Raw genomic sequence first — 25,447 nt, 5'->3', positions numbered from 1 at the left:
GGCATTCGACTTTGCGACACTATGAATTGGAAGGCTCATCACCAAAAGGTTTTTATGACTCATAAGAGGGTTACAGGGGCCCTGCTAAAAGAACAGCACGCCTCATCTCTTAAACCTATTGGGGCATTATTAGACATCTATAGGGCAAGGGTGGTGAGTGCGGCACTTTACGGTGCGGAACTGTGGGGTGTACAGAGAGTCGACACCTTAACTTACCTAGAAAACAATTTCCATAAGGACCTGATGAAGTTACCACACAGTACTCCTACACTCCCTCTCTTGCTCGATGCAGGTACACACCCAATCAGGGATCAAGTCAGGCTACGCCCCATCCTATTATGGGCCCGGATATGGAATGTTCCTGAATTGTGTAGTTATGCTGATGCTTTAAGAGAACTCCTTTCCCTACCAGGCTGGCATAAGGTCGTTTGGCTTAGAGAAGTCAAGCGGCTTCTTTTTAAATTGGGTCTAGGAGACGCCTGGGCTAATAGAACAGCTCCATCTAAACAGATGATTAAGAAAATGTACTGGTCATGGGTGGCTAATGAGAGAATGAGTAACTCCAATCTATGTAAATCTGCTGTTGAGTTTCTTTCAATCAAGGAGCTCCCTCATAGAGAACCATACTTGGACTTGATTTGTAATCCGGGTGACAGATCATTATATTTCAAATTCAGGGTGGGAGTGCTTCCCTTAGGGCAGCTAACTTCCACTTGGAAGCCACCGTTGCAAACTATTCCATACTGCCCTTTCTGTGATTCAATGGTTGAGTCCGTCGCCCATCTGTTGTTTGAGTGTCCCGCATATGCAGCGCCCAGGTCGAGATGGCTGAAATCATTATGCAGGAGCCTGGGAACTAGATCGCACCTGGAGGCACTACGCATATTACGATCTGATGCTCGTCCCTTTTTCGCCTGTTGCATGGCAAAATTTTTGGGTTGGGCATGGCGGATAAGATCTGCACAGAAATTGCTGCTTCTGTAATACTTTTCTTATGATACTTTCTCATTGAGCTTGTAGATTTTATTCAATGTATACTGCTATATGATATGCATTTTATTCACTCTTTGTTATGTAATGCTTTTATGATATGCTAATATATCGAAATAAAGCTATTCAACAACAATTCATAGAGCGGTTTAACTCTCTCTGCATAATTTAGAATGTATGTTCTTCCAAAATTCAGGAAACCTAGTATTGATTGTAAGTTCTTCAGCGTTTTTGGTGCTTGGAGTACAGCACACTTCTCTAAGAAGTTGTCTGCTAGGCTCTTGCCTTCACTTGATAGTTCATTTCCTAAAAATAGGACTGTTAGATGCGCAATTCGTGACTTTTTAAAGTTGAATTTGTAACCCTCAGCTGCAAACCCAAGTATTATGGTGTTCACTCTTTTTAAGTGTGTCTCCAGGTCATCATCTGTGAGATAGATGTCATCGACATAAGATAATGCCTCATCATCATAAATTTGTAGTAACTCTGTTACCCTTGCTGAGCATAATCCTGGGCTATTCTTGAATCCCTGTGGGAGTCGACCGAAATATTCCTGTAACCCCATTATTGAGAAAGCGGTCAAATACCTGCTTTCAGGTGCAATGTTTTGACAAAAGAATCCATTAGAGATGTCTAATGTCGTTTTGTATTTTTTGCGCACAATGTTATTCATTAGTGTTGCACTGTGTGAATTTTGCACTGCAAATGTTTTGCAACATGAGTTAAGGTGTCTGTAGTCCAATACTAGACGATATGAATCGTCTGGTTTGGAGACAGGAAACAAAGGATTGTCCATTTGTGAGGTGCATGTTTCAATCACCCCCTGATATTCAAGTTGATCTAAGATCTCCCTGACTTGCTTTTTAGCTTCTTGTTTATTATTTATTTATTTATTTATTTTTTGCATTTGTAATGCGCACAGATACCCACAAAGGGTTTCCCGGCGCCATGGCTAAGAGAACAAGACACAGAAACTGTTTAACTGGGTACTGCCTCTGTGCAGTGGGTTGATATTTTAACTGGATTTTGTGAGGAGGAGAGTCCTCATCCCATCCTACATGATTTGTATATAACACAGGAGCTTGGGCTACTGCCCATTTTCTTGCAAGTGTATATTTTCTATGAATTGGAATATGATTTGAGAAGGCAGGCATAATCATTTCTTCGCCATGAGGGCACTCCCTGACAAACTCTGGTGGCCAGTCTTTCTCAGCTAAAAGGATGTCATTGCCTTTCGAAAGGTTATCCCAAAAGAGACCCCTTACTTTCCTGGTCTTATCTCCCTCTATACGTAATGTTATCTCGTATATTTTATGAGGTTTGCTAACTCTGGTATCTGCAGTTTCCACCTGAATGTATTCATTCGTGTCCACTGTCTCCAGAAGATTCATCAGGATCTTGCGAGCTATGGTCACTTCTGCTGCGCTGTCTAGCATTGTCTGGGCCCACTCTCCGTTTTTAGGTTTCGCCCTGGGCGTTGCAACTGCGTAGCAGTTGCTCCGCCCACGGCGAAACCTCATGATCCTACATATGGACTTTGGTTCCGCCTCTGTCTCCCATTGGCTAGCTCCATAAATGGAGGCTAGCCATTGGGAGACAGAGGCTGTCAATCACGCTTTCTCGTGAAAACGCGATTCGGGGGCATTTCTGTCTTTTTTAAGTCCCGCCCCTTTGTCCTGGGCCGCGCTGTCATTGGCTGCCAGCCCGGGACACCCCCGTGACGTCATTCCCCGGGCCGCGCTGTGATTGGCTGGCTGGCCGGCCCGGGACCTGACTTGTTAAATAGTTCTTTGAACCCCACGCTTAGGAGGTAAACAATGTTCAATTGACCTATTAAAATGCTTTAACAAGCTTTTTTATAAACATTTGAAATACGTCAGTCTCTTGAAATTGGATTTGTGTCCAAAATTAGTTTTAAATCATTCTTTTTTTCTTGTCTGACTCGTTTCTAGACCCCCGCTTTATTCCCAAGATGGCTACCTTGTAGAACAACGAACGAAATCTTCAGCTTGTCGTCCGTTGTCTAGTTCCACTCGGTCTCAGCTCTCAAACCACTAGATCTCTGTGCTCTTTTGTTTTCATTTTCGTGTCACACGAGGCCAGACTAGTCGAACGCTCCCGGGGGAAGGGATGGAGGGAGAGCGAGAGGGCAGTCGGGGAGGAGCGTCACCGCAACCTGGGCTGCTTCTGCTGCCTCTTTCGGTGCATTGTGGGATCGCGGCAGGCTCCTCCGGAGGATCGAGCCTGGTCGCCCCCCTCCTTCCCCAGCAGGTCCATGGCGGCCGCGGAGACGCAGGCGCCCGTGGAGGAAGACACCTGCCCGGGCTCCTTGTCGGATTTCGCGGTTGTCTGCTCATTCCTGGAGCGGTACAGGACGCTGCTGGAGTTGCCCGAATTTACCTTTCCGCAGCTGGAGCGAGTGTTGCGGGATACTGGCCCAGGTGAGCGGTAAGGGGGCGGATGCTGATGGTTATTGAGAGTGACTGCTTGCCGGTAGGCGCACGGACACACATTTCTGTCGATCTCTGGTCACAGGGGCGGGGGGACACATAGACAGTATCAATGGGGCCGTATGCTTCCGGGATGCTGGTCAGGGGGGAGAGTGGACCTTCCATTTCCGGCACGGTGAGTTCCGGCGCTGGTTGTTCGTGTATCCGTCTGTCTCTTTCCCTGTACTTTTCTGTTGCCCGTGCCTGCCTGCTAGTGAGAGTCTGTGTGGTGTGCCCTATCTGTGTTTGCTATTCCGTCTGCGTCCGTGCGCCAGCATTTTTGTTTCTATGTGTGTGTGTGTCGGTATCCCTCCGTGTGCGTTGTTTTTAGGTCTCGCCTGTCGATGCGCATGCGCATCGAGCAAGCGAGACTATGGTGGCTTATCCACTCTTTATCCAACTTGCAAGGAATCGTGGCGATTCCTTGCAGTGCACGAGAAATTTAAGCTCAATGCGCATGCGCATTGAGCTTAAAAGCGCGTGCACATGCCCCCAGCCGCCTGCCTTGCCTACTCTCCCAGCTGGTGCCGCTCCACCCCCTGCGGCATCAAAGGCTTTCACGGCCGGCCGGCCATGCTTTCAGTTTCACGACCGGCCGGCCGTGTGAAGTACATTTCAAAGCCCGCTCTCCCTGCTCCGCCACCTGCTCCGGCCGAGACGCATTTCTCCTCCCTCCTCCCCCCTCCTGGGTCAGGTTACCCTGCTTTCTCTTTCGCTTTTTTTTCACCCGGTGACATTGTTGCCTTTAGCCCTTCCCTCACCTCCTCAAGCCGTTACTCGTTGCCTCTTACTCTCTCTGTATTTTGTTACAATATTCATTTATTCTTCATTCAGGTTTCCGCAATACGGACAATACTTGTTTTGTTTTTGGGAACCCGGTAGAAAACGGTGAAACATTTTGGATGTAAGTTTCCTTCATTTTTTTTACTCCTTCAAGTGGCGCCATCACTAAAGAAAATCAACAAACATTGTATTTATCAGTATTGTTTTTATTGCGACTTCAGAAAAATAATGAATGGCTCAGTTTAGATTCCATATTCGAAGTATACTGCAAACGTGAAAAGTGCAGTATTTCTACTCGTATAATAAAATATGTATATTTTTCCTTAAAATAATATTACTTTAACTCAATTTTCATTTGAAGTTATGTCTGTATCAAAATATAACCACTTCAATATTGTCGTTCCGCTAATAGTATACCCCACAGTCTTTTGTTAGGTCTATTGGCGAGTTGGCTACGTCACACCTGCCGCTTCGTCCAGCCCTTACACGCATGCGCATGTCTCTATGGCGTGCTGTTGGGCTGTGGTAAGGCCATATTGGCCGGTACAGCGCGAGTAAGGCTGTAAAAACAGTGTGGATTTTTACCACTTGTTGGAAAACATCTGGCTTCGTGAGCCCCAAGCAGACGGGAGGCCGCCCACACCCAGGTAAGTGCAAGTTAAAAGACGGACAGTACCTATATGCAGGATATTGGCGGAAGCGAGTGTTAGTAGTGTTTAATGAGCGTAGTTATCCTCATCTTCCTCCGCATGTAGTAAGGCGCCCATGAAATAGAAAACGGGACCTATACCCAAGTCTGTAGTTCATTCGGACCTCTTCTTTTCAACCTCTTCCTGCACCTCAGTGATGTCAGCAGCTTGGAGTTCCCACCCGTCACTTTCGGAGTTTGCGTTCTTATCCTGTTGTGACTTCAAAGAATCTGCTGCAGACCATTCAACAACAAGTTTAATTTAGACTTGAGCGTCGCTGCCCTAGTATCCTCGCTGCTTATGACAGAGTTATACTCTTTGAATGGTATCTCAAGTGCCGGCCTCTAGCACAGTTACCAGCTGTGGCATCGGTGCTTGCACAAACTGCCAGAACTTTGCTTCCCATTGCTCCTCTTTTTACGATGGGTCCAGCCGCTTGTATCTAGCAGTTTGAGTCTTTCTTTAGGTACGATGGTATCCTGTTGCGCTTATTTATGTTTCTGAGAGAGGTTATTTCAGTTAAAACATGTATATTCCACTGAAAAATTTGGTTAAAAAAAGCCTGCAGTTCCATTTCAAACTCATTGAGAAGCCAATAAGTGTTGCAAAGGATGACAGCCAACTTTACAATTATACATTTTCCTTCTGGTTTAAAAAAAAAAATCAATGTTAGGAAAGGTAAAATGTGAAATTAATTTAAGGGCGTAACTTGATGTGCAATGGGCATGTGTTAAACAGACAATAGTGCCAGTAAGGCACACTCCACCCCGCCGGAGCCTCGCATCACTCTGCAGTCTCTGCCTCGCGCCCGCCATTGCCCCCTCCCCTTCAAGGGGACTGAGCACGTGCTCTCATTATCTCACCTCCCTTTATAATTAATTTACGGTCTTTGCAACTCCCCAGCCATATGTTGCTTTGTTTTCGCTGCTTCTTTGTTGTTGTGTCGCCACACATCCGCCTCTCACCGCACCGACGTCACTCACCCTCACTCACCCTCAACCCCTCACCCTCACTCACCCTCAACCCCTCACCCTCACTCACCCTCAACCCCTCACCCTCACTCACCCTCGACCCCTCACCCTCGACCCCTCACCCTCAACCCCTCACCCTCAACCCCTCACCCTCAACCCCTCACCCTCACTCACCCTCACCCTCACTCACCCTCAACCCCTCACCCTCACTCACCCTCAACCCCTCACCCTCACCCTCACTCACCCTCAACCCCTCACCCTCACTCACCCTCAACCCCTCACCCTCACTCACCCTCACTCACCCTCAACACCTCACCCTCACTCACCCTCAACCCCTCACCCCCTCACTCACCCTCACTCTCACTCATCCTCACTCACCCTCAACCCCTCACCCTCACTCACCCTCAACCCCTCACCCTCACTCACCATCAACCCCTCACCCTCAACCCCTCACCCTCACTCACCCTCAACCCCTCACCCTCAACCCCTCACCCTCACTCACCCTCAACCCCTCCCCCTCGACCCCTCCCCCTCAACCCCTCACCCTCACTCACCCTAACTCACCCTCACTCACCCTCACCCTCACTCACCCTCAACCCCTCACCCTCACACAGTGCAATAGGTCTCGGAGCATTTGAGTTAGAGCTTTTAGAATTGTTTATGGCTTTTTAGGTCTCGCCCTGCGATTGCAGGCCAAAGGCCTGCTGTCGCAGAGCGAGACTATTGTTATCATTCCGGCTTTCAAGGACTGAAAGGGAGCCGGAGAGGACAACAGACTGTCACGCGCACGCAGCAGCAGCAGCCTGCCGGGATCAGGTCGCGCGCGTCAACACGCGCTCCGATTCCGGCAGGCTCTTCACAACACATGCACAACACACATACAGCCCCCCCCACGCATACACACACACATACATACAGAACCCCCCCATACACACACGCACACACACGCACACACACACACACACATACACAGAGAACCCCAGGCGCTTACACGCACATCCCCTACCTCGTCTCGGCGTCTTCGCGCTCCCTTGCCCCCGCTCCTCTGGTGCGCGCGCACCACAGGTTTCGATTCCCGCGTCGGCTCCTCTACAGCCAATCAGGAGGCAGAACTCCTTTTAGAGATGCTCCCTCTCTGGTCCGCTACCATTTTTTTCTTTTTTAAACAGAAATCAAATACAATATTAAGTATACATTTTCCCCAGTGATGCAAGTGAGTGCGGGCACTTAAATAACGCCACTGTGAAGTCACCTGACACAATGCAGTGGCGGTAAGGTGTGCAGAGGTGTGTAGTGCGGTGAAAGGAAGAGGCGTGACGTGAAATCCAGACAAGGCGTCATGACATTCGGCAGCCCCGAAGGCGGACCCCAGGGAAAAACGTTGAACACCTGCACTTATTTATTTGTTTACTTGTTTATTAATTCATCCATTTTTACACATTCAGGTAAAACAAAAGGGTTGTTCAGTGATTAGCCCAGACCTCAGTGTTCACTGTAACTTGTACTGTAAGGTTCGAGAAGACAAAGAGCGTCACCGAAGCCAATCTGTTGTTGGCCAAGAACAAAATGAAAAGTTCCGAACCAGGCTCCTGCTGAAGACTACACGCACGCACGCACACGCACACACATTCATGTCGAACGCATCAGTCACCCTCGCGGAGAAATTACATTTAATACATCAAAAGATATCAACTAAAACCGCGCTTACCTTGTAATTGAAAGGTTTCGAAAGTCTTGTGTACAATAAGAAATTCTCCATTTTAAGCGAGTTTTCAGGCACAGAGCATAATGCTTTAACGGAGCAGGGTCGAGTCCGAGATAGGATGAACGGGGTATAAAAATAACCCATTCAAGTATCAGACACCACATGACAACTAAAAGCGTGCTCCCAATCAAAACTCTAATTGCCAAGAGTCTGTCCGTGATCAGCGGAGTGTCACCGAGGCGGAAGGGCTTAATTTGTGCCGGTGCTTAGCACCGGCACCTAATTATTAGGGCCGGGTCTACAGTCACGCATTAAGAAGGGCACCGTCAGTAATTTGATTTATAATGATTCGTGGGTGGCACTGGCATAGAGAGCGTGTGCTGTGCTCTGCTGTTGTAGTACTGTAGGTGCCGCTGTCACTTAGTTACCGCGTACTGGTGTAAAACACTTACTGCCTTAAATGTGGTGACGTCTGAGTCTGACGTGACTCACTGACTCCGATTCTCAATTTCAAATTTTCTCCGTCCTCACTCTTAATGACTTCAACTTCCGGCCGCGGATCAGTGTTGCCGCCGCAGGCCCAGTGGGCGGGCTGGTCTTCTTCTGGGGGGTTGGGGCTGTGAGCAGGCAGAGGCAGCGATGCGCGCGCAGATTTTTCATTTTAATGCGCGCGCATTCGCTTTAATCTTGACACGGCACGCCCCAGCATACCCACAAGGCCGCATGCACCTCACCACCGCACCGAGTATCCACTGGTGGTTGAACTTCATCGCGCCGCCGTTCAAAGAAGGGGGAATCGGAACCTGGACGACGTTGAGGTTGGCTGCGTTGAGGTGGAGTAGACTACTGAGGCAGTACATCGCTCTGCTCACCAGGTGAGGGTGAGGCATGGCCTTGGTCGGCCGCCGGCCTATAAATAAAGCTGCGCAATTAAAGCCAAATATTTTTTCTTTAGGGTTGCTTTCCTCAATGTGACATCTTGCATACGCACAGTTATGCACCACTATGAACGAACTCTCACCGTGTTCATTAGCGTCTTGTGTGGGTCCGGCTGTACACCCTTCTTAGCAAGATGTATCTCCAAGCCTTCTCCAATTGGTTACTGAGATGCAAATCATTCAACATGCCTAAAATAGTCTAGTTAAACATCGATTTTGATGGCAGGAATTTTTTTTGCAGAGTTTTATATAGCGCGAACCAGACCCGAACTGAATCCGGTATCAGAGCGCTTTACATAGTACCAGTTACGTTACATGAGGACACGCATTAATTTTAGGCACGGGGAGATTAAGTGATTTGCCCAGAATCACAGGGGGTTGATTACCCACAGATTTGCTTTCTGATGGGCGTTTTCCACACTCACCATCTTGCCACACTTTGCTATTGTAGATCTGTTTCCATGTTGGTGGTCCACCCCTCAGATCCATTTATCTCAACCATGGCTGCAATTTTGATGTCTGCTGTCTTGGGTTAGGTTTTCATGTTCTACAACAGGGATGACTGCTGACAAATTATCAAGCTTCTTAAGGATGCATTACTCTTTTTCCCTCCTCTGCCCAATATCACTCTGTCTCCCCAAAATCTTTACCCCGACTCAGAGGGGGCCTGAAAATATTCCACTGCCTTTAGGGCTTTTTTTTGGACATTGTACGTTGGAGATCCACTTCTCTTCCTGCTGCTGGTCTATTAGCTACCTATCAACAGTGTCTTCATCCAGCCCCCATCCACGGACTCCCAGTTTGGCACAGCCTTGTTCAAGAGGTTTGTTCTACTCTTGCAAATGTCCCAGTGCTGCATAAAGGACATGTAAAGATTAGTTCCCTCTACAGTGAATAGCATAGGCGCAATCTCTGACCTTAGCAACCACACTTAGCAGCCAACTAAAACACTTCCTAGGACAAGGGAACCCAACAATGTCATCTGTGCTCAGCCATGTTGGTCAGTAAACCTTGGAATTGGAAATGAAAGCGTTTTCTCTTTTCTGAACACAATGGAGAGCCATTACCTCGCGCAGCAGGATTTCTTACCTTAAAATATTATAACTCTTGACAAGGTTATTCTCATAAATATTTATAAATGCAGTCAAGCCCCTCTCCGGTTGATTTTTAAAATACTGATTATACACGTTTGTTGCTTTATGGCCTATCTTTCAAGTTAAGAAGTTAGAATATTAATAGAATCTTCAAAACAATGCATATTTTAATTTATATGGTATTCTACAAGGGAGGAAGACATACGATTTAGGGCATGCATGGACAGGAACAATGTGAGGTAGTAATGTAAAACCTGCTATGTGGGACGATGGTTTGTGGTCTCTGGAGTTGGTATCTGCGAAAGTGGTGCAAAGCACAACACCATGGTTTGGGGGTCAAGGTTTTTATAAAGCAACTGATGCCTGTCATAACCCCCCCCCCGACTTTCAGCTTCTTGTAATGTGCCTGCATTCACCATATACTATGCGGAAGGACTGCGCCATAATCAGGACTAACTATGAATATAAGATCTTATTTTTTGGGAGAGGGGCAAAGATCTGGAGCAGTCTGAATAAACACTCACACACACATAGAGATGTGGTGGTAGAGGTATTTCTAACACCAAGACATTCAATGCAACTTCATGGGGTGGCGCTCCTGCAGCACTGCTGGTGCCTCAAAGACACGATATAGTATGTTATGGAACCACTGATTTATGAATCCTGCTTTTTGTGCTGCCAATTGCTGAGGACAGATGAAACATACATCCTGTGCTAAAAGGGATAAATACATTAGTTTATATATTTAAATCAATATGTCACTTCACAAAACAATAGTCCCACTTTAGCTAATTCAAATTTAAAATTTCTGTAATGGACACATGAAAATGTTCTCAAAAAAAGCCCAAGAGATTAAATCAAGTAGGCACTTGAGAGGTGCGGTTATGGTGGTGAGATCCTGATTTCTGACAGAGCCTTTTGGTTTATTTTTCTCACGTAAGATATGTAAAAGTTGTATCTTTGAACTTGTGACACACAATTAGACTCTGCTAAAAAATAACACAAAGCACATTTGTACATACCCAAGTATTGTTCCCAAAATCATCACATAGAGCACTGGAATATTTCACATGTCCCTTTTTAAGGCATTAGTCATTTTAGCCAATTTATTCCAAAATTGTGCTGTAAATGCACTTTTGAGTTCATCTTTTTCAAAATGTTCGCAGAGTAGGTGGAACCTCCTATCAAAACCTTACTTGAGGAAGGCCCCCTTGCTGAAATTCAGAATGGGTATTACATCTGGCTTTCAGCAGTGTGAATTGAGAGTGTGGATGGCGCCAATAGATTAAGTGGGTGAAACCAGCGGGGGAAGTGGGAGGAGCCGGTGGAAAAGTGTGAGCGGCCTCCTAGAAACATTTGAGCACCTGCACTTAATATTTTACAAATTAAGCACTGTGGAAGTCCTCATAACACGTTCTGCCTGCTGCAAGCTTACACTTTTTTCACAAGGCAATTTCCAAACCACTTCTTTAATTCACAAAGTTCGGATTACACTTGACAATGCATTTACTTATGTTTTCAGTGCAAGTAAAATTCTTTACGTTGTGCGACATGTCTTGAAGTGTGTAGTACCTACAACCTTACGCATAAAAATTAGAATACATAAGTTACCCTCTCACCCTCACCCCCTCACCCCCACACACCCTCAATCTCAAACCCCTCACCCTCACAACCCTCTCACCCTCCCTCACCCTCACTCACCCTCACCCTCACACACCCTCATCCTCAAACACCCTCTCACCCTCACACATCCTCACCCTAACACACCCTCACCCTCAAACCCCTCACCCTCACACTGCCTCACCCTCACACCCCCTCACTCACCTCACCCCCACAACCCTCTCACCCTCACACTCACATCCCCTCACCCTCACACCCCTCACCCTCACCCACCCTCACACCCTCACACACCACCACTCACACTCTCACACACCCTCACCAGCATAGCATAACAAAACATAGCATAACAAAACACAGCATAACATAACAAAACACAGCATAGCATAACAAAAAAAAGCATAGGTTAGCAAAACATAGCATAGCATAACAAAACAACGCATAGGATAGCAAAACAAAACATAGCATAGCATAACAAAACGTAGCATAGCAAAACACAACATAGCATAGCATACCAAAACACAACAAAACATAGCATAGCATAACAAAATATAGCATAACAAAACAAAGCATAACATAACAAAGCATAGCAAAACAAAACATAGCATAGTATAACAAAACATAGCATAGCATAACAAAGCATAGTATAGCAAAATACAACAAAACATAGCATAGCATAACAAAGCATAGTATAGCAAAATACAACAAAACATAGCATAGCATAACAATACACAACAAAGCATAGCATAACAAAACAAAGCATAGGATAGAAAAACTAAACATAGCATACCAAAGCATAGGATAGCAAAACAAAACATAGCATAACAAAACATAGCATAACAAAAAATAGCATCGCATAACATAGCATAACATACCAAAACATAGCATAACAAAACACAACACATAGCATAACAAAACATAGCAAAACACAACAAAATATAGCATAGCTTAACAAAACACAACAAAACATAGCAGAGAAAAACAAAACATATAGTAACATCGCAAAACATAGCACAGCATACCAAACACAACAAAATATAGCATAGCATAACAAAACAAAGCAGAGCAAAACAAAGCATAGCATAATACAACACAACAAAACATAGCATATCATAGCAAAACATAGTATATCATAACAAAGCATAGCATAGCATAACAAAGCATAGCATAGCAAAACATAGCATAGTAAAACATAGCACAGCATAACAAAAAACAGCATAGCATAACAAATAAAAGCATAGGATAGCTAAACAAAACATAGCATAGCATACAGCATCACTCAGCACCACCACAGCATCACTCAGGGGCACCACAACATCACAATGCGCCGCCACTGCATCACTGAACGCCACAGCATCACTCGTTCGCCATCACAACATCACTTAGCGCCACCACAGCATCAATCTGTGCAACTATTCAACAACAGCTGGTTCAAATATGTTGTCTTAATGTTTCAAGCTATATTACAAATGTAACAAAAAGATGTTAATATTTCACTTCTGTTCTTGGATTTTCTTAACAATAAAATACACTGAACATAATCTTCACAACAGTTATTTACAAAGTTTAAGCTATTGCCATTATAAAGTACAATAACTTTGATTTAAGTATTAATTATTAAAAACATTAAAAGCCATTGTTATTTGTAATATCAATACATGCAAGTCACGTAAATATGACACATATTGCATTACAAATGCTACAGGTGTCACATTTGCGAAAATTATAACTATTGGCATTGTAAATGACAAAGCTATTATTTTCGCTATTTTCAAAAACAAAACATGAATAAAAAATGTGTCATTTACAATACCAATAGCTCAAACTTTCCTAATGCGAGACCTATTGCATTGCAAATGCTTGTTTTATTTGTAATTCTTTAGCATTGGCTACAGGAAACAAAAATGCTAAAGATTTACAAAAAAAACCCATAAACAATTCTAAAAGCACTAACTCTAATGCTGCGAGACCTATTGCATTTCCAATGCTTGTTGTCTGTGTGTTTGACTCTGTGTGCATGCGTGGCAGTATGTTTCAGTGTATGTGCTTGAGGTTGTTTCTGAGTGTGTCTCTGTGCATATGTGTGGTTTCTGTCTACAAAGTGGAGGGGGGGTTGAGGTGTCACGCACGCAGACTTGACGGGGTCCAAATGCTGGCATTGTGATGACGAGAGAAGGTGACATCAGACTGCAGCAAGCATGTCAACGTGTTGGTTGAGCAAACTATTCAAGGCATCCTGGTCTCCGTATCTTAAATATGCTAAAGAGTCCAGGAAGGTCAGACGTCTCATTCTGAAGTTAAGCCTTTGTTGGCACGGGCAATAAGGTTATTATTAGAAGTTCTAAGAAGGCGGGCACAAGTGCGTCTCTGCAGAATTCAGAGTAGGCAACAGTTGACCATAATGTACCTGTTAACCCTCATCTTCACAAATAGGCTTCCTATTGGTTGAAATCCAAACCTCCCAGAAATGGTCACATATGTGATATAGGATGGCGCCGCTGCTGCCGCGGGGGGGGGGGACACGACACAGACAGTATCGGAGGGGGCGTCTGCTTCCGGGATGCTGGTCAGGGGAGAGAGTGGAACTTCCACTTCCGGCACGGTGTGTTCCGGCGCTGGTTGTTCGTGTTCTCTTTCCCTGTACTTTTCTGTTGCCCGTGCCTGCCTGTTAGTGAGAGTCTGTGTGGTGTGCCCTTTCTGTGTTTGCTTTTCTGTCTGCGTCCGTGCGGGTTCTGTCTGTGTGTGGTTCTGTCTGTGTGTAGTTGTGTGTGTGTGTGTGTGGTGTTGTGTGTGTGTGTGTGTGGTTCTGTGTGTGTGTGTGGTTGTGTGTGTGGTTCTGTCTGTGTGTGTGGGACTGTGTGTGTGTGGTTCTGTCTGTGTGTGTGGTTCTGTCTGTATGTGTGGTTCTGTCTGTGTGTGTGTGGTTCTGTGTGTGTGTGGTTCTGTGTGTGTGTGGTTCTGTCTGTGTGGGTGCATGTGGCTCTGTGTGGTTGCAAATGCAATAGGTCTCGCATTTGCAAGAGATTAAGCTATTGGCATTGTAAATGACAATGCCATTTATTTATCTATTTTCAAAACCAACACAAATAAAAATGTTGTCATTTACAATGCCAATAGCTCAAACTTTTCCAAAGGCGAAACCATTGCATTGTAAATGCTTGTTCAGCTGTGCCCTCAGTATCCTCGGCAGGTTTAATTATTTTAATACTGGCTACCTTCTTTCTTGGAAATTGTAATTTTTTACTTTGATGAGCAGGTTCCTCGTCTTTGGACTTGACATGCTCTTCCCTGTATTCTGACCGTCCTCTTCTTTCCAATTTCTGCGAGGAAGTCTGAAAAGATTCTTTCTTAATAAAGGTACTGCATCACCAGAAATAGTTTGGGATGCTTTCAAATGTGGGGTACGGGGTGAAACTCTTAGCTATTCATTAAGCAAACAAAAAGAAATCCGAGTCCAGGAAACTTCTGAATCCAAAAATCTTAGATCCTTAGAGGTCCAACTTATGCAGTCATATAAGCGAGGATTACCTACGGAAACTATTATAAAGAAACTAGCAGCTCAAAAAAATACGATTTACCAACGCTTTGCTACAAAATTTGCACAACAAGTCTCTGCATTTAGGACGGAGTTATATGAAGTTGGAGAAAATTCGGGCAAATTATTGGCAAAGAGGGCAAGACAGAAAGCAGCTTTTGCTAGCATCAACAAAATAGATAACCACTTAGGGATGACAGTTAGCAAAATGGAAGATATTCGGAGAGTCTTTAGTGATTTTTATTCCAAACTGTATACGGACGATGATCGCCCTGACTGTCTAGATCAGATTAATCAATTTGTTGATCCAGTATTGAATACTATCCTATCTATTGAAGAGAAGGAGAAACTAGATCTACCATTTACTTGGGAGGAAATTGAACTCTCCCTAATGTCTCTAGCCTCAGGTAAAGCTGCGGGACCTGATGCTATTCCGTTAGAATTTTATAAACTTTTTAGGAATGCATTAAAAGCAGAATTATTGGATTTATGCTTAAACGCACAGCAAGGTAACTCCCCTCAATCATGGCACGATTCTATCATCACGGTGTTTCTTAAAAAAGGTAAACCTCCGTTATTACCCTCATCTTTTCGCCCTATTTCACTTATAAATTCGGATAGCAAAATTTTTTCTAAAATCTTAGCGGCTAGACTCTCTAATATTATTTCCCCTTTAGTTTCTAAATATCAACACGGGTTTATCCCAGCTAGAGACACCGCTGATCATATTCGACGTGTGATTTCCTTTTTGGATTGGTCCCAAGCAACCCGGTCTAATATTGGACTTGTATTTTTAGATGCTGAAAAAGCTTTTGACCGGGTTGCTTGGGATTATCTTTGGACAATGCTGTTTAGGAAGGGATTAGGTCAGGGGATCATTAAAGCTTTGAAAACTTTGTATATTACCCCCAAAGCTTATATTCGCATTAATGGGCAATTATCCTCACCTTTATCAATTTCTAGGGGTACCCGTCAGGGATGCCCCTGCTCTCCCTTACTTTTTGCTTTTTATATCGACCCCCTAATCAATCGGTTTTTTTCGGAAGCTAATATTAAACCCATACATTTATCTAATATTAATTATCGAGTCCTTGCTTATGCTGATGATATTGTTATTACTACTGCAGAAGTCCAAACAGCCTTACCTATTATTGATCAGATTGCTAAACAGTTCGGGCTCTTTTCTGGTTATAAACTTAATTTGGAAAAGACTCAAGTTTTATGTTCAGGAGAAAACCCACCAGCAAATATCCCTACTATTTCAGAAGTTACATATTTAGGAATTAAAATTTCGCTACCTATAGAAAAAATACCAGAGCGCAACTTAAACCCTATTATTACTCAAATTAACACTTCATTACAGTGTCTTGATCATCTACGGCTGTCCCTGTTTGGCCGAACCAACATTTTAAAAATGCTGGTCTTACCAAAGGTCTTATACCTATTCCGCACAATTCCTCTGGATTTTCAATCACATTCCTTCAAAAACTTAGAAAGAACTTCATTTCGTTTTCTTTGGGGTTATAAACGTCATAGAAAAGCTGCTAAAAAAATGATTCTCAGCAAGGAATGCGGCGGATGGAATGTACCGTATTTTCTTTTTTATTACTTTTCTGCTGTCTTACAATACATCGGCCCCTTAATTCTGGGTGAAAGAATTGAACTTGTAGAATGTCAGACTCCATCAATTTACCAAATGATTTTGGGCGAGAAAGTTAAGGGTAGCTTTTTGAGAATAGTAGAACCCAGTTATTATAAAAAAAAACTAATATAAGACGCTGAAATCAGCTTTTGTAGTCTGGCAGAAAATTCGTAAACATATTAAATTAGCGAAATTAAATTTCTATACTCCTCTCATATCAACTGAGTTATTCCCAGAATTTTTTTTTGATGTAATTATGTATAAGTGGCAGCAGAAAGGAATAAAGCACCTGGGTGATTTATTTTGTAATGGGCAAATGATTTCGTTTCAGGATTTAATGACTCACTTTTCTGTGGGAAGAAATGATTTTTTTAAATACCGACAACTTCGTAGCTTCCTACAGGGCCATCCTTCAATTCCACCGGTTAAAAATCCTTTACTAGAGCTTCTACAAAAAGAACCTCGGATAGGTGTTATTTATTTAAGCTTAATGCATGAATACGGGGATGATTTAGGCCAATGTCAGACTAAATGGGCTAACAGTCTAGGTATAGTAGATGTCGATATTCTATTGTCGATTAAAATGGCTGCAGAATGCCTCATAACTGGGATGATGAAATCCCAACATTTTATGTGTATCCATAATCTTTATTATACTCCTAAAAAAGTAGTTAAATGGAGCACGTTGGTAGGCACGAATTGCAGCCGATGTGGATTGTATGCAGCCGATGAATTACATATGTTTTTTCTTTGTCCTAAATTATCATTGCTGTTTCAACAAATTGAAACTTTTTTGTCTATTATTTTGAAATGTAATATAAAGTTAACTAATGAACTAGTATTGCTTGGTATAGATCATACTGTTATCCGGCCTAGACCAATTTCTTATTTTCTTTTTCTATGCATGGCCGCAATCATCTTGTATTACCAAAGAATGGATTAGCAAGGATCCCCCCACGTTTTTTATGTGGCGGGAAAAAATACTATTTATGTTCAATTTGGAATCTGCTATTTATAAACTTAAAGGGGTTAAAAAAAGAACTATGGGGGAAAACATTTGGGCACCAATTGCAGAGTGGATTTAATTTTTATGTATTCTATATCTGTTCTTCCATTCTGTATTTTGTTAAAAATGTATTATATAATTTGTTCTTCTTTTGAAGATACTCTGTTTTTTGCTTTTTATTTTTTTATTTTATTAATATGCTAAGCTGTATTTCCTTGCAATGAAACAATAAAAAAAAAAAGTAAATGCTTGTTCAGCTGTGCCCTCAGTATCCTCGGCATGTTTAATTATTTTAATACTGGCTACCTTCTTTCTTGGAAATTGTAATTTTTTACTTTGATGAGCAGGTTCCTCGTCTTTGGACTTGACATGCTCTTCCCTGTATTCTGACCGTCCTCTTCTTTCCAATTTCTGCGAGGAAGTCTGAAAAGATCGAGAGGGACGTGTATCAATATCTTGATATCTATCAGGTTTCTTCAAATTATCCCTATTTCTAAGGTTATATCTTTTCTCAGAGGGCTCCCTTTGGGGGACTTGTTTCCTCGGTCAGCAGATCTTTCTCTTAGTTGAGGAGACCTTCCTCTGGACTGGAATCTTTTTTCTTTGAGAGTGGATTGTTTATTACAAATGTATGATTTTACAACGCTTACCTGTACCACGCATGGCTTTACCACGCGAATTTTACTTCGCATGTGTCTTTACCACGCAGCAATTCATAACGCATGATTCTACTCCGCAAATTTTACGTTAACTAACCTCTTACGTCCCTTCTAAATTTACATAATGATACTGATAGGCTACTAAAAATTCTCAAAACTGCCTAACAAAGCAAAATATCGATATTTATTAAAAAACAATACTACAGATTACATTTTTATTAAAACATTTTTAATTTACAATGCGCTTTATTTTAAATGTTTTATGTATAAACATTTTATCCTTATCTCACCTCTACACTGCCCTTCACGGAAACAAGCGTCAAAAAACGTTTAGAAAAAATAGAGATAGGACTACTATAATGACGTACATGTCACGTCGCTGGGGAGGCTCTTTATATGATCGTCAGAGGCACTTAATCTTTTTTTGTCCGTTTTTTTTTTTTTAATCAGCTTGTTATTTTTTGGGGGGGAGACCCCCCCCCCCCCCCAGCCCCCTCAGCCCCCCTTGTTTTTTTATAGTTCCCTTTTATTAATTATGAAGGCGCAGGACGAGAGAACGAAGACTGGAAGGAAAGAACGTTGCGTGGTGATGACGCTCGTGGAATGCACCCGCGTTGAAAAGACGTTTGCGGGGTAAGTGAATCGTACTAAAAGTCATTCGTGGTAAAGACTTCGTAGTAAATGATGTTTCCCGTTTATTACCATCCCAACTCTTTTTCGGAATGTTTAGATTATTTCTAATAAATGTTTTTTCAGGATTTTCAGTTAGTTGGGGTTTTACTGGTTCCCCAACCAAACTATCTACTTAGTTCCTCATAGGATTTTTCTATGATTCTGGCAAGTTCAAAAGGTTGTTCTGCTATATCTGTTTCTTTTAATTTCTGGAGGTAAGTTATATCCTCCGTTGCCAATTGCACTAACTCTCTGTATGCCTTTGTTAATTCTTTTATTTTAACTAAGAGTTCTTTGTTTGACATTTTATAAATGTCTGTATGTGGTGTGTAGCTGGCTAGAACCGGCCACGTTGCTCCTGGTCTACCTAGTGGACCGAGCCTGGTGATGTGATTGTGATGTTTTAGGGAGCCTTTAAACCAGAGCAGGTGCTCTTGGTAATTTAATGGGATTTCAACATTTTCGAAAGGAGCGTATACATCCGGAGGTTCCTCTATTTTGTAATAGTGGAATTCTTTTGTTAAAGCGTTTGCTGCTGGAAAGTGTATCCATGAATAGAATACCTGTCTGCCGATATTCATGGGCCTCTACCACGAATATGACTGTGCCACCTCGTGATGTCACTCCGTTTTCTATAAGTTTAATAGTATATTGACCGGAATGAATATAGCATTCGGGTCATTTTCTTGGAGACTTGTGTCATCCGCTAAGAATTGAGCTGCTATTCTAGCTCTATCCGCTTAGTCTTCACTTTCCCCCATTTTACTGAAAGAAGTTGTTGCAGATCAAGTTTCAAGGAAACAAAGATTAGGTGCACAATATTTTGGAACACTATCCTTCAACGTTGACTAAACCAAAAACTATACATAGGAATCTCTTCCTACTAAGTTCCGGCGGATTAACCTTTTACCCACTCCAGACGTCTATTGGAGTTTTTACAGGAAAAGGGTCTGTCTGAAAAAGCACGACTGAGTTACTCTAACTTCTTGCGTTAGATTTATCGCCTTACCAAACGTTGGGCGCCATGTAGTGTAGTTCCTATATTCCCAATAGGCTCTGCGCATTGGAATAATATAAAGAGCAGTGTAGACGTACGACAGGTCATCTAGGTCTCTACTGACTATATTAGACTTAATTAGTTTTGCCAGCTAGCTCAGAGGTCACTAAAAACTCTCGAATAAACAAGGAGTTTAACTTAACTGAATCGACAAGGGATTAGCTTCTGACAACCATAAAACAGGACAACTTTACTCCCTCAGAATAAGAGTGTATCTCTAGAGTCGTGTGAAAACAATAGACAGCTATTTCACTCAGTCAATTGTGCATACTTAGTTTCACCAGAGTGCAGAGAAATAGAGAGCCGGGCGTTTTCAATAAAAGTGTTATTTATTGAGCACTCTCTCATGCAAGAGAAATGAATTGCCAAAATTGCAATACGCATAGTAGAGTGCGTACAGTAAAAGGAGTATTATGAAATACTGTAAAAGCATGGATATGGTTTCTTAGCCATATGATACTTTAAAATAGATCAAATATATACACATACATAAATACATTGACTAACGTACTCAACTGGTGCTTCTAAATAAGCCTACCTTGGTGTACCTGACCTAAGCCTAATATGTGGGAAGGAGTAAATAAGTAGCAGGTTAAGTTGGTTTTGCCAAGAAGCTGAATCAAGAATTCTCTTTAAGGGTTTAGTCAGCTCCGTACCTGGGTAATAGAAAGCAGGAGGTCTGGTATCTTTCTCAGGACTCTATATCCCAGTAACCCGCGAGGGTATCTGGAAACACCGGAGCTGGATTTCTCGGCAGGAGAAAAGACAGTGTCTCAGTGCGCCAAAAGGGAGGGGTGGCGTCCGTGGGCTCTCGCATCAGCTGGGCTCTCGGGCAAGTAGATAGCCGCTCTGCTCCAAAACCACCGTGTGTTTGCTTAAGCCAACGTTGGTATATTTATACCTGAAAGGTGCCGGGTTTGACGTAAGATTGGACATAAGACGTCGATAAAGATGTCTCTAAGAACTGCCCGTTCTTAGAGTGTTCGCAGGAGTTCTAGGACAAATCAAAACCGAAGCAATGAGGATTTCCCAGGTTGCTGGAGGTTTGCTTTGTTTAGAGAACGCGTTGTACTCTCTAGGAGTCAGGGGAAGTAGCCTTGCTTAATTAGGACTGCATGGGCTATGACCAAATATGGATATGATTCTTATGCCTTTATAAGGATATTATTTATTATAGCCATATAAGGGCATAAATTAGGAATATCAAATTAGGGTCCTAGATAGAAATACAACACTCTCTCCTGTACAGACCGATAGTCTTTCTTGGGAGCCGTTAGCACAACTGCAGAGGAGGGCAGAAAGCCATCTCGGGTTCAAGCTCCTTGTGTAACTCTTCAGTGCACAGACTATTAAAGGCAACAAAGGGGCAGCTTTGTAAAAGTTGCTCACTAACTGGTTACATTCATTTCAACTTGAGAATAGTCAGGCTTTATGTAAAGAGGAGTTTGATAACTTGGAGTACCAACTTTGGTCACGCCGTTGGGTTGCAATAAGGCAACCCAAGTCTTTCCAGTCAAAAACAGTTGTGTTTTTACTGCCCGAACACATGTTCTGCCTATGAAATATACAGCACCCTGCCTTAGGGCTTGATAGGCCGTCATGATGGCAAAGTCAGGCTAGCAGTTCGAAACTGCTCTTCCATTCAGCAATGGCAGACTTACCTTTGTCAAACCCAGGGGTGAATAGCCAGTGCTACAATCCCCGAGGAGAGTCTCTTACTTACAGGCCCTGTGTATACTAGGGATTTACAGGTAAGGTAGCATATGCCAATTGGGAGTAGCCAATGTAACTTACACATTTTAGAGTCAGGGTACTGAGGTCTGGTTAGCAAAAAGCTGGGCCAGTCAGTCTAACAAAACCTGGGGTGACCATACAATAAGACATTTCTTGCATGTCCATCCAATTACCGCCACCCCAGACAAAAGGTGATAAGCAACAAATATTTATCCTGGTAGTGATCATCTGAGTGAAGAACATGGAAAAGCTGCCTGTATGGGCATGGTCAGTCCCAGGTCTATTTCACTGTCAAGTCCATACCCTATAGGGAAACAGAAAACCTCAACGTGGGGATCACTGCTCATACGCATGTAACAGGCCTGTGGTCAGTGTGAACTCTGAAGTGAGTCCCAAACAGGTAGGGTCTCGGCTTCTACAGGGACCAAACCACAGAGGCTTCCCTCTCAATGAGACTCCAACTCTGCTATTTCAGGGTGAGTTGCACAAGGAAAGAAACTGGTTGATCCTGGCCCAAACCATTCACTTGTGACAACACTGCCCCCATCCCATGTTCAGAGGCATCGGTCTGAACAAGCAATTACTTTCTAAAGTCAGGTGACGAAGACAGGTGCTAGGCACAGAGCTTCCTTGAGGGCGTCAAAAGCCTAACCACGGCTCAGTCCAGAGGACTTTCTTGGCTGCTTCTAGGAGGTAGGTTCAGTCAGTGATACCATGATCTTTTAGACATTGTGTGCAGTACCCAATCAGGCTACGAAAGGCTCTGACTTGGGAAGGAATCTTAGGAGCTTCCCAAGCCAGAATTGTCTGGATCTTGGGCTTAAAGGGTTGTACATGGCCTCCACCAACTTGGTAGCCCAAGTAAGGAACAAAACTTTGCCCTGTCTGGCACTTACTGGTCTTAATAGTCAGGCCTGCTTGCTGCAGGATCTAAAGGACTTCCTTGAAGTTGACCAGGTGGAACTAAATACAGAAGTATCACGATAAGCCGCACTGAAACTTTCCAGAGCTGAGAAAACTATTCACCAACCTCTAGTAGGTGACAGCTGCATTTTTTCAACCCAGAGGGAGTCGCCCTAAATTGAAAGTGGCCTTCATGTGTGGAAAAAAGCATAACTCTCCTGGTCAGGTTAAAGGCACTGCAATGTTTTGGTACCTCCAACTTACCAATGAGCTCATCAGCTCTTGGTATGGGTGAGCCTCAGTCTTGGCAACTGCATTGGGGCCCCAGAGGTCCCACAAAACCTCATCCCAGTCTTCCTCTTGCCTCCTTTGGGATTGGGCATCAGTACCACTTGACTAGCCCATGGGCTACTGGAGAGCTCAATCGCTCCAACATCCTGGCAACCTCCGCTTTGGTACTGACCATGACCTAGTCAACCTGTATACTTTGCTTTTGACAGGTAAGCTGTCGCCAGTGTCCATATCATGGTTACACCAGGTTGTCAGACCTGGGGTTCTGAGAAAAAGTCCAGCAGACTGCCTCACTAATTAATACCATTATTTTTAGGTCGAGCAGACTACTCTCAATGCGTGAGCATTGAGAGTCTGCTACAGACCTAATGTGGCCCGTATTCAGGAGAGTGGACAGCTACCAGACGCGCGCTTTGACGAGGTCAGATTTCACCTCGGGAGCGAGCGTCTGGTAGCTGCGCATGCGCAAATCAAATCCCTTCCTCACACACACACACAGGCAGCCCCCACCCCTCTGCATGCACGCACACACACACACACAGGCGCGCGCATGCACACGCAGGCATACGACACACATACAGGCACACATACAGGCACACTATCCCCTACCTCGCATTCTCTCTCAATCACACAGTCACGCATGCGCACACACATTCCCACACGCACACACGCGCGCACACACTCCCCCACCCCTCCCAGGCATACACACAGGCACGCACGCACTTCACTTCAGCCCTGGGCCCCACTCACCGACTGCGCTCTTCCGGCGGGCTCCTCTCGCGCTCCGCGCCTCACGGAGCATCTCGTCTCCTCTTCACAATCGGGGCTCCCTCAGGTCCGAGGAGCCCCGCAACAGGCGCAACACTCCTCCTTCTCCCCGGCCCCCTCCTGGGGACCCGGGCTGATTCGGACAGGCAGGGCGCTCCATGCGCCGGCAGCTCGCGGACCTCGGGAGGCGGGACTTCCGGTCGGCCGCGACCGGATTGGCCGGCCGGCCAAGAGCTTCCGGGTCGCCGCGGGACTTGTATTTAATATACAGTCACCCTTCTTCCCTCATTGTCGTCCCCCTCCCCCAGCTGCATGCCTCCAGGACAACATACGCAGTAGATCTTGGATTTTGGCAGCACATTAATCATGTGCATCAGATGATGGCTTAGCGCGATAAGCTGAAAAACAGGTACGTGTGTGCTTGTTGTTATTGCTGTTGGGGGACACGTAACCCGGGACCGGACCCGACCGCACCGGCCGAGGCTGATCTTTTTTAGTCCTTGTTAATTTGTAGCAGGCTGATGAAGCACATTAGAAGACAAGGCGACTTTCAGTGTCCCGAGGCATTAAACTGGCTATAACAGCTTTGCCGTTCTGCGATTACAACGCCCCTTTAATCAAAACTTCTGACCTGTGCGACTCCCGCCTCTGTAGTAAATATACGATTCTCCAGGAGTTTCCGAAGTCACTGCGAGGGCTTAAGGGAACAGAGAGCATCACCCCCCAGGACACTACCCTTTGATGCACAACGTTCACTAGTCAGGCCTATGGTCCGAGAATGGCTTAACTTATTCATGTCTGTATGTTTTCAGAGCCTCAAAGTGATTCAACTCAGGCACTCAAGCGCTATGTAAAGCCCCGAAACAATAAATTAGCCGTGTTCATCTTTACTGCCTATCCCTCTAGCTGTAGCCCCCACAAAACCAGTACCGCTCTGCTCTGTACACTACGAATGTGAATAAACAAACACATGTCCCTGGAGCGGGCGCCGTGCACAGTGCTATAGTTAATTAGCGAGGCAGGCCACACCTGGGATTTTTCATCAGAATTCCAGAACTTGTAGCATTGGTTTTATGCTGGGTTAAATACGACTCTGAGAACCAGATTGTAAGAAAAACGCCCGGACTGCCCTAAATAGGCTCGCGTGGACCTAGGAAACTTGGCAGCTGACGGGTACCTTCAGTGCAGGTTAATCTGTGGTCTGCAGAACAGTTAATATTGTTATTTCAAAGTTGTACTGTGTAATTCAATACATAAAAATAAATAAATGACCTCGTGCATCGTAAAGCACATTTTTTGTTTCCAGTAGCTGAGATGCCTGTCACACGAGCACTTACTTCTTTGATTTAGGTTTAGGCGAGCTCAGCTGGCGCAACGACTTGGGACTCCCCATGCATGACTCTAGCCTGGTTTTGTATCGTACCACACATCGCGAAACCTTTCACTTTGTGCATTAATCATGTGGCCCACAAAAGCAGCAGCTAACTACATTCTATAGAAAAAAAAAATTGCTTTTCTTACCGCTACTGTACATCGTGAGTACTTTCACCTTGTGCACTAAGCTTGCGACCCACGTTAATTAATTAACAAAGACACATTCCGGCAGTCGCTCCTCCTTAACCCTCGGTAGTGCATATGCTTTTCACAGTATTGGTGACTGCGCACTCACACATTGCTCACTCACAGTAATGTAGCCCACACATACTGCACCCTCACACACACTGCCCCCTCACACATTGCGCACTCACTACTTTAGGCCACACACACTGCACCCACACACCCCGCACTCTCACACACCTCGCAACCTCACACTCTCTCATTACACTGTGCCCTCACACACTGACCCCTCACACACTGACCCCTCACACACTGACCCCTCACACACTGACCCCTCACACACCACA

The sequence above is a fragment of the Lissotriton helveticus genome, chromosome 1_1 (genome assembly GCF_964261635.1).
Source record: "Lissotriton helveticus chromosome 1_1, aLisHel1.1, whole genome shotgun sequence".
NCBI lineage: Eukaryota > Metazoa > Chordata > Amphibia > Caudata > Salamandridae > Lissotriton > Lissotriton helveticus.
This window is presented reverse-complemented; position numbering follows the sequence as displayed.